The sequence below is a fragment of the Triticum dicoccoides genome, chromosome 3B (assembly GCF_002162155.2).
Source record: "Triticum dicoccoides isolate Atlit2015 ecotype Zavitan chromosome 3B, WEW_v2.0, whole genome shotgun sequence".
NCBI classification, from domain to species: domain Eukaryota; kingdom Viridiplantae; phylum Streptophyta; class Magnoliopsida; order Poales; family Poaceae; genus Triticum; species Triticum dicoccoides.
In genome coordinates, this window is record NC_041385.1 from 568,544,362 (window position 1) to 568,554,244 (window position 9,883).

The following is a 9,883-nucleotide window of genomic DNA, read 5'->3' on the forward strand; positions in this document are numbered from 1 at the left end:
ATGCTCACATAAAAGATATGGATTGAAACATAAAGAGAGCAGCATGAATCATATGACTAGCATATTTAAGTCTAACCCACTTCCTATGCATAGGGATTTTGTGAGCAAACAACTTATGGGAACAATAATCAACTAGCATAGGGAGGTAAAACAAGCATAATTGAAGCACAAAGAGAGGAAACTTGACATTATTGCAATTCCTACAAGCATGTGTTCCTCTCTCATAATAATTTTCAGTAGCATCATGAATGAATTCAACAATATAACCAGCACCTAAAGCATTCTTTTCATGATCTACAAGCATAGAAATTTTACTACTCTCAACATAAGCAAATTTCTTCTCGTGAATAGTAGTGGGAGCAAACTCAACAAAATAACTATCATGAGATTGAAAATTAAGATCAAGATGACACGTTTCATGGTTATCATTATTCTTTAAAGCATACACGTCATCACAATAATCATCATAGATAGGAGGCATGCTTTCATCATAGTAAATTTGCTCATCAAAGCTTGGGGGACAAAAAATATCATCTTCATCAAACATAGCTTCCCCAAGCTTGTGGCTTTGCATATCATTAGCATCATGGATATTCAAGGAATTCATACTAACAACATTGCAATCATGCTCATCATTCACATATTTTATGCCAAGAATTCTATGTAATTCTTCTTCTAGTACTTGAGCACAATTTTCATTTCCATCATACTCACGAAAGATATTAAAAAGGTGAAGCGTATGTGTAAACTCAATTCCATTTTTTTAGTTTTATTTTATAAAATAAACTAGTGATAAAACAAGAAACAAAAAGATTCAATTGCAAGATCTAAAGATATACCTTCAAGCGCTAACCTCCCTGGCAACGGCGCCAGAAAAGAGCTTGATGTCTACTACACAACCTTCTTCTTGTAGACGTTGTTGGGCCTGCAAGTGCACATGTTTGTAGGACAGAAGCAAATTTCCCTCAAGTGGATGACCTAAGGTTTATCAATCCGTAGGAGGCGTAGGATGAAGATGGCCTCTCTCAAACAACCCTGTAACCAAATAACAAAGAGTGTGTCCCCAACACACCCAATACAATGGTAAATTGTATAGGTGCACTAGTTCGGCGAAGAGATGGTGATACAAGTACAAAATAGATAGTAGATATAGGTTTTTGTAATCTGAAATAATAAAAACATCAAGGTAACGAGCGATAAAAGTGAGCGTAAACGGTATTGCAATGGTAGGAAACAAGGCCTAGGGTTCATACTTTCACTAGTGCAAGTTCTCTCAACAATAATAACATAGATAGATCATATAACAAGCCCTCAACATGCAACAAAGAGTCACTCCAAAGCCACTAATAGCGGAGAACAAACGTAGAGATTATGGTAGGGTACGAAACCACCTCAAAGTTATTCTTTCAGATCAATCTATAAAAGAGTTCGTACTAGATTAACACCTTAAGACACAAATCAACCAAAACTTAATGTCACCTAGATAATCCATTGCCACCTCAAGTATCCGTGGGCATGATTATACGATATGCATCACACAATCTCAGATTCATCCAACCAACATAAAAGTACTTCAAATAGTGCCCCAAAGTTTCTACCGGAGAGTCAAGAACGTATGCCAACCCCTATGCATAGGTTCCCATTGTCACGAAACCCGCAAGTTGATCACCAAGACATACATCAAGTGTTCTCATAAAAGACTCAATCCAATAAGTTCAAAAGGGGAAACTCAATTCATCACAAGAGAGTAGAGGGGGAGAAACATCATAAGATCCAACTACAATAGCAAAGCTCGGGATACATCAAGATCGTGCCATAGAGGGAACACAAGAGAGAACACGAGAGGGAGAGATCAAACACATAGCTATTGGTACATACCCTCAGCCCCGAGGGTGAACTACTCCCTCCTCATCATGGATAGCGCCGGGATGATGAATATGTCCACCGGTGATGGGATCCCCCTCCGACAGGGTGCCGGAACAGGGTCCCCGAGAGGTTTTTGGTGGCTACCGAGGCTTGCGGCGGAGGAACTCCCGATCTATCTTCTGTTCTGGAAGTTTTAGGGTACGTAGGTATATATGGGTGAAAGGAGTACGTCGGTGGAGCTACGGGGGCCCCACGAGGCAGGGGGGCGCGCCCTGGGGGTGGGCGCGCCCCCCACCCTCGTGAGCACCTCCCGTATCTTCTGACATGGGGTCCAAGTCCATTAGGTGGGTTTCCTTCCAAAAATAACTTCTCCAGTTGATTTCGTTCCGTTTTGACTCCGTCTGATATTCCTTTTCCTCGAAACACTGAAATAGGCATAAAACAGCAAATCTGGGCTGGGCCTCCGGTTAATAGGTTAGGCCCAAAAATAATATAAAAGTGGATAATAAAGCCCAATATTGCCTAAAACAGTAGATAATATAGCATGGAGCAATCAAAAATTATAGATACGTTGGAGACGTATCAATACCTACCTCGCTATACTGCATCATCCCTTCCTCTCAGGGGAAATACCGACGTAGTTCTAGCAGACATCAAAAGGAATTTCTAGCGCCGTTGCTGCGGAGGATCTTCAACATCAACCAGGTTCCTAATCACAAATCTCATCTCCTCGGAATTTATATTATTTGCCATTTGCCTCTCGTTTTCCTCTCCCCCACTTCACAAAAATTTGCCGTTTTATTCACCCTCTTTTACGTTTGTCGTTTTCTCGTCAGATCTGTTTTTGAGTGCAATCTAGTTGTGAAGTCATCATGACTCAAGAGAACACCAAGTTGTGTGATTTCTCAAATACCAACATCAATGATTTTATTAGCACTCTGATTGCTCCTCCCGCCACTAGGGTAGAGTCTTATGATATTAATACTACTTTGCTAAATCTTGTCATGAAAGATCAATTTGCCGGTACTCCTAATGAGGATGATGCGTTCCATCTTAACACGTTCGTGGAATTATGCGATATGCAAAAGAAAAAAGATGTGTACAATGATGTTGTAAAGTTGAAATTATTTCTGTTTTCTTTGCGAGATCGTGCAAAAATTTGGTTTTCTTCTTTGCCTCGCAATAGTATCGATTTTTGGAACAAGTGCAAGGATTCTTTTATTACTAAGTATTTTCCTCCCACAAAAATTATTTCCCTTAGAACCCAGATCATGAATTTCAAGCAACTTGAACATGAGCATGTTGCACAATCTTGGGAAAGGATGAAATTGATGTTAAGGAATTGACCAACTCATGGGTTAAATCTTTGGATGATCATTTTATGCGGGATTGAATTTTGTTTCTCGTAATCTTTTAGATTCCGCCGCGGGGGGTACTTTTATGGAAATTATTTTGGGTGAAGTTGCTAAATTGCAAGACAATATTATGGCAAATTACCCACAACGGCATACCGAAAGAGCTCCTACTAGTAAAAAAATCAATTCGGTAGAAGAAATAAATTCTTTGAGTGAAAAAATTGATGCTCTTATGAAGTTGGTTGCCAATAAAAGTTCTCCTATTGATTTTAATGGCGTGCCTTTGTCTACTCTGATTGAGCAAAATAGTCATGCCATAGATGGGAATTTTGTCTCGCGAAACAATCTCAATAACAATGCTTATAAAGGTAATTTTAATCCTAGGCCTTTTCCTAGTAATTCCTTTAATAATTATGGTAATTTCTATGGTAATCCTACTTATAATAATAATAGAAACACATCTGATCTTGAGAACTATATTAAAGAATTTATCAATACTCAAAAAGCTTTCAATACTTTGATAGAAGAAAAGTTGAATAAAGTTGATGATTTGTCTAGAAGTATTGATAGAATTTCTCATGATGTAGAAACTCTCAAGATGAAAATATTTGTGCCTGAAGTTGAAGAATCCATTAAAGCTATTTATGTTTCCATGGATGAAAGTAAGAAAAGAACCGCTATGCTTAGAGCTAAAAGAGAATTTCTAGAAAGAGTGTTTTCTAGTGATTATTTTCATAAAAGTGATGAAGATCTTAAAATGATTGGTGTTTCTTCTACTGATTCTTTGTTTAGTAAAATAAAGATTGATGAAAAAGGGACTGCAGAAGAGTCAACTTTAGTTAGAGGATGTCCCTATGATTCAGAGGGTGAAAATCTTGTCAAAAAATTGATAAAAGTGTGTTTGAAGAGGTCAAGACTTTAACTAGTGATGTGCCCTCTATTTTGGATTACAAAGACTTTAATTATGATAGTTTCTCTTTGGTTGATTGTATTTCTTTCTTACAATCCATGACAAATTCACCCCATGCTTATGAACAAAATAAAGCTTTTACTAAACATATTGTTGATGCTATGATGAAAGCTTTTGAAGAAAAGTTGGAATTGGAAGTTTCAATTCCTAGAAAATTGCATGATGAGTGGGAACCTACTATCAAATTCAAGATTAAAAATTATGAGTGTTTTGCTTTATGTGACTTGGGTGCTAGTGTTTCTACAATTCTGAAATCTTTATGTGATGTGCTTGGTCTTACCGATATTGAAGAATGCTCTTTAAATTTGCACTTGGCGGATTCTACTATTAAAAAGCCTATGGGAAGAATTAATGATGTTCTTATTCTTGCAAATAGGAATTATGTGCCCATAGACTTTATTGTTCTTGATATTGATTGCAATCCGTCTTGTTCAATTATTCTTGGTAAACTGTTTTTACATACTATTGGTGCCGTGATTGATATGAAAGAAGGCAATATTAAATTTCAATTTTCACCAAGGAAGGGAATTGAACACTTCCCTTGAACAAGAATTAGGCCACCATATGAATAAATCATGAGGGCATCTTATGGATCTAGAACCAAAGATGGCAAAACTTAGATGCTACGCGTTATGCGTAGCTAGGGGCGTAAAACGATAGCGCTCGTTGGGAGGCAACCCAACTTGTATCTTTTTGATTTTTGGTTTTCTTGATGTTTTCAATAAAATACCCAACTATATATATTGTTAGATGTGTTTTTGTGGTTTAAATTAGTGTTTGTGCCAAGCAAGGCCTTTGGGTTGATTTGGGTGAATGTTGATTTGATCTTGCTGAAAAACAGAAACTTATGCACTCACAAAAATAGTTTTCATAAATCATAGAAACGTTATTTTGAGTTGATTATGTTTTAAGCAGATTAATATACAAATTATCCAGGTTTGCTTAATTTCTCAAGATTTATGGAGTTACAGAAGTATTAGAAATATCCAGATTGCCACAGACTGTTCTATTTTTCTCAGATTCTGTTTTCTTTGCGTTGTGTTCTTGTTTTGATGATTCTATGGTTTTATTTAATGAGTTTTTGCCATAGAAAATTTGGAATACAGTAGATATAATGCAAAAACAAAATATGAATAGGTTTTCAACAGTACTTATAGTAGTGGTTTACTTTCTTATACTAACGGATCTCACGAAGGTTCTGTTGGGTTTTATGTGATTGAAGTTTTCAAGTTTTGGGCGATCTCACGATGGATGAAGGAATAAGGATTAGCAAAAGGCTAAGCTTGGGGATGCCTGAGGCAGCCCAAGATAATATTCAAGAAGTAGCAAGCAACTAAGCTTGGGTATGCCCCCGAGTGGCATCCTCGCTTTCTTCTAACAACCATCGGTATTTTACTTTAAGCTATATTTTTATTCGTCACATATTGTGAGTTTTGCTTGGAGCATCTTGTATGATATGAGTCTTTTCTTGTTTTGCTTTGTGTTTTAAGTGTTGAATCCTTGCTGAACGCATCTTTCTGAGAGAGCCAAAAATTATGTTATGATTGCTCCTATGCTTCACTTAAATTTTTAGAGCCATGGATTTTCTCTAGTGCTTTACTTAAATCTTTTTGAGCATGGTGTGCTTTGTTATTTTTGAAGAAATTCTCTCATGCTTCACTTAGATTTATTTGGGAGTTAGTAAATTTTTCAGAAATTCTTTCTTGCTTCACTTAGATTATTTTGAGAGAAAGAAAAGTTATGCTCATGTTCTTCACTTATATTTGTTTGAGCTTATCAAAAGCAACATATGAAAATAGTCCCAAAGTGATAGATATCCAAGGAGGATATAATAAAAACTTTCATGAAGATCATTGGATAAAATAAACTTGATTCTTAGTAATGGTTTTGAGATATGACGATATGATATGTGAGTCATGTTGATGAGTAATTGTGCTTTAGTAAGAATATTGATGTTAAGGTTTGTGGTTCCGTATGCAAGCACGAAAGTCAATAGTTATGCAATGAAATTTATATCCTACTTATGATGCATTATTCGGTGTTACTTATGCTTAATGCTTGGGTATGAGATTTTCCACTTTTTGGCTGGTCGCTTCTCAATATTTTTCTAGCCATCATTTTGCACTAAGTGTGATCGCTACTTGTGCATCCAATACCCTTTAAACCACTTTTGCCATATGAGTCCACTATGCCTACCTATATGCGGTATTTCCATGTCGTTCTAAGCAAATTTGCATGTGCCATCTCTAACTTTCAAAATAAATTTCTCTTTTGTGTGCTCTACCGCTCGCGAGGCAGTGAAGGGTGGCCAATATTTTCTATGCTAGATGTGTTATTCTCACGATGAGTGTTTATTCACTTGTCATTGAATGAGAGTACGACAAAGGTATTAGGGATGCCTAGTCCCAAAATTAAAAATGAATTTACTTTATGTTGTCAAATAATAAATTCCTTGGAAAGTGTTGGTAGGGAGGGCAACCGTCGATTCGGCTAGCCATGGAAAGTGAAAGTAATGGTGGAAAAAGGAATAAACTTTATTTTCTGTTTGTAACCGCCTATGATGTATCTAGTATGGAAAGTGTTGGGAGCTCTAAGTCGTTTTCATTGGTGGGAAAAGTATGCCTCTCAAAAATGTTTTTATCTCTCAGTTTAAGCTTTGAGCTCTGACACCTCTACAAATCCCTACTTCCCTCTATGAAGGGCCTTTCTTTACTTATGCAATTTTTATTTTGAATTTGAGTCTCCATCCTCTCTTATAAAGCACCAACTAAGAGGCACTATGATCGTATTTAAGCATTGGGTGTAGTTAATATTCGAGTATGTTTCATGAATGGATCAATGATTGAGCATAATGGGCTAGGGATAACTTGCTTTAGTGTCGATATTTTGAAAGACATGGTTGCTTGTTGGTATACTTGAGTATCAAAGTCTTCATGTCAAAACTAGACTATTGCTTTGAATCGTATAAAAGTCCAAATGTCCATGCTATAAAGAAAATAAATGTGATGAACATGTTAGGCAGCATTCCACATCAAAAATTCTGTTTTTATCATTTACCTACTCGAGAACGAGCAGGAATTAAGCTTGGGAATGATGATACGTCTCCAACGTATCTATAATTTTTGATTGTTCCATGCTGTTATATTATCATTCTTGGATGTTTTACAATCATTTTATAGTCATTTTATATCATTTTTGGTACTAACCTATTAACATAGTGCCCAGTGTCAGTTGTTGTTTTCTGCATGTTTTTTACATCACAGGAAATCAATACCAAACAGAGTCCAAACACAGCTAAACTTTTTGAGGATTTTTTTGGTCCAAAAGACATCTAGTGGGCTAGGAAAGCAACTGGGGGTGCTCCAAGGGGAGCACAACCCACCAGGGCGCGCCTAGGGGCCCAAGCACGCCCCGGTGGGTTGTGCCCACCTCGGGTGCCCCCTGAACCGCCTCTTTGCTCTATAAATACCTCAATATTCCAGAAACCCTAGGGGAGTCGACGAAAATCAATTCCAGCCACCGCAGAGTACAGAAACACAAGATCCAATCTAGACACCATCTCGGAGGGGTTCATCATGTCCATTGATGCCTCTCCGATGATGCGCGAGTAGTTCTTTGTAGACCTACGGGTCCATAGTTAGTAGCTAGATGGCTTCCTCTCTCTCTCTTGATTATTAATACAATGGTCTCTTGGAGATCCATATGATGTAAGTCTTTTGGCGGTGTGTTTGTTGGGATCCGATGAACTTTGAGTTTATGATCAGATCTATGTTTTTATCCATGAAAGTTATTTCAGTCTTCTTTGATCTCTTATATGCGTGATTAATTATAGCCTCATATTTCTTCTCCGTTATTTTGGTTTTGTTTGGCCAACTTGATCTATTTATCTTGCAATGGGAAGAGGTGCTCTGTGATGGGTTTGATCTTACGATGCTTGATCCCAGTGACATAAGGAGAAACGACATGTATGTATCGTTGCTATTAAGGATAACAAGATGGGGTCTATTTCTACATAAATAGATCTTGTCTACATCATGTCATCTTTCTTATTGCATCACTCTGTTTCTCCAGGAACTTAATACACTAGATGCATGATGCATAGCGGTCGATGTGTGAAGTAATAGTAGTAGATGTAGGCAGGAGTCGGTCTACTAATCTTGGGCGTGATGCCTATATAATGATCATTGTCTGGATATCGTCATGATTATTTGAAGTTCTATCAATTGCCCAACAATAATTGTTTTCCCACCGTTTGCTATTTTTCTCGAAAGAAGACTAGTGAAACCTACGGTCCCCGGGTCTCTTTTCATCATATTTGCCTTTGCGATCTATTTTCCTTTGCATTTATTTTCAGATCTATTAAACCAAAAATACAAAAATACCTTGCTGCAACTTATTTGTTCCGCAATCTATTTATCCTCTCTACCACTTTTTCCTCACGTTACTTGCCTATCTTGAGGCGTCGTACCCGAAAGGGTTTGACAACCCCTTTAACACGTCAGGTTGCGAGTATTTGTTATTTGTGTGCAGGTGCTGTTTAATTACGTGGTGTTAGGAGGTTCTCCTACTGGTTCGATAACCTTGATATCATCACTGAGGGAAATACCTACCGTCGCTATACTGCATCATCCCTTCCTCTTTGGGGAAATACCGACGTAGTTCTAGCAGACATCACTGAGGAATGTGGCGGCTTGGATCCGGCAGCCTCGGTCTCCCTCAAGGTGCTCTGCATCCATGGTGGCGGCCATGACTGGTGGGTTAGCGCGTGCTTCAGCGCGCGAGCGGTGCTAGTCGTCCTCCTCGGCCACGGGGGCGGCGAGGTGGTGGCAGGTGGTGTGCGGACCCCTCAGGGGACCCCTTTTCCGATCTGATGGCTCTGAGAACACCATTGCTTACAAGTGCTGATGTTGTCAAAAGTACCAATGCAAACATTTATAATAGCTTATTCCGTTGTTAAAGTTTAGTAGCCAAGGATATCTAGGGGAGCAAAAGACAAAAAAGTGATTGTCTGAGAGAGTAAACGGCTCTATTTTTTCTGTTCTGGACCTCCCAAAAAAAGTTTCTTGGATGATTCTTTCAAAATGGCGGGAGCTTGAGGTTATGTTTTTGACCTCACAAAAAAGTTTCTTCAGTGATTCTCTTCAAAACTTAGGGGGCTCTCACCCCACAGCTCTGCCACCAAGTGAGTCTCCTGACTACATACATACAACACTGTAAAAAAAATGTCAAGGTGTGGTACAAGTATCATTCAAAAATTTGAAGAAAATGGAAAACTCGTATACGTGTATTATAGGGTGTAGTGTGAACCTGTTAAGGAAAACTTTTTAAATATGATGCATGTACAAAAGAACAAAGGAAGGAAGGTCTATTGGTACATAACAGAAACTTAGAGGTACAAAATTATTTAATTTTTCTGAAACGGTGATGACTTTTTGTCTGGAGGTTCTCTAGTTTTTTTTTTTCAAAAAATTGACCTTTGACATTTCTACTTTATTGTCTGATTTTTCGTGTAAGGGCAGCATGATCATTCAAAAATGGTCAAATTCATCAGCCCTTGCATAAGAACCTATATCAGAATGGTAGCATAACCGTACTACACTCGTTTGCAATGGTATCCTCGTGTACGCTACTAATCCAATATATCTTGCTACCGTGAAAAAAATTTGATTTACCGACATGTGTACATGCATGT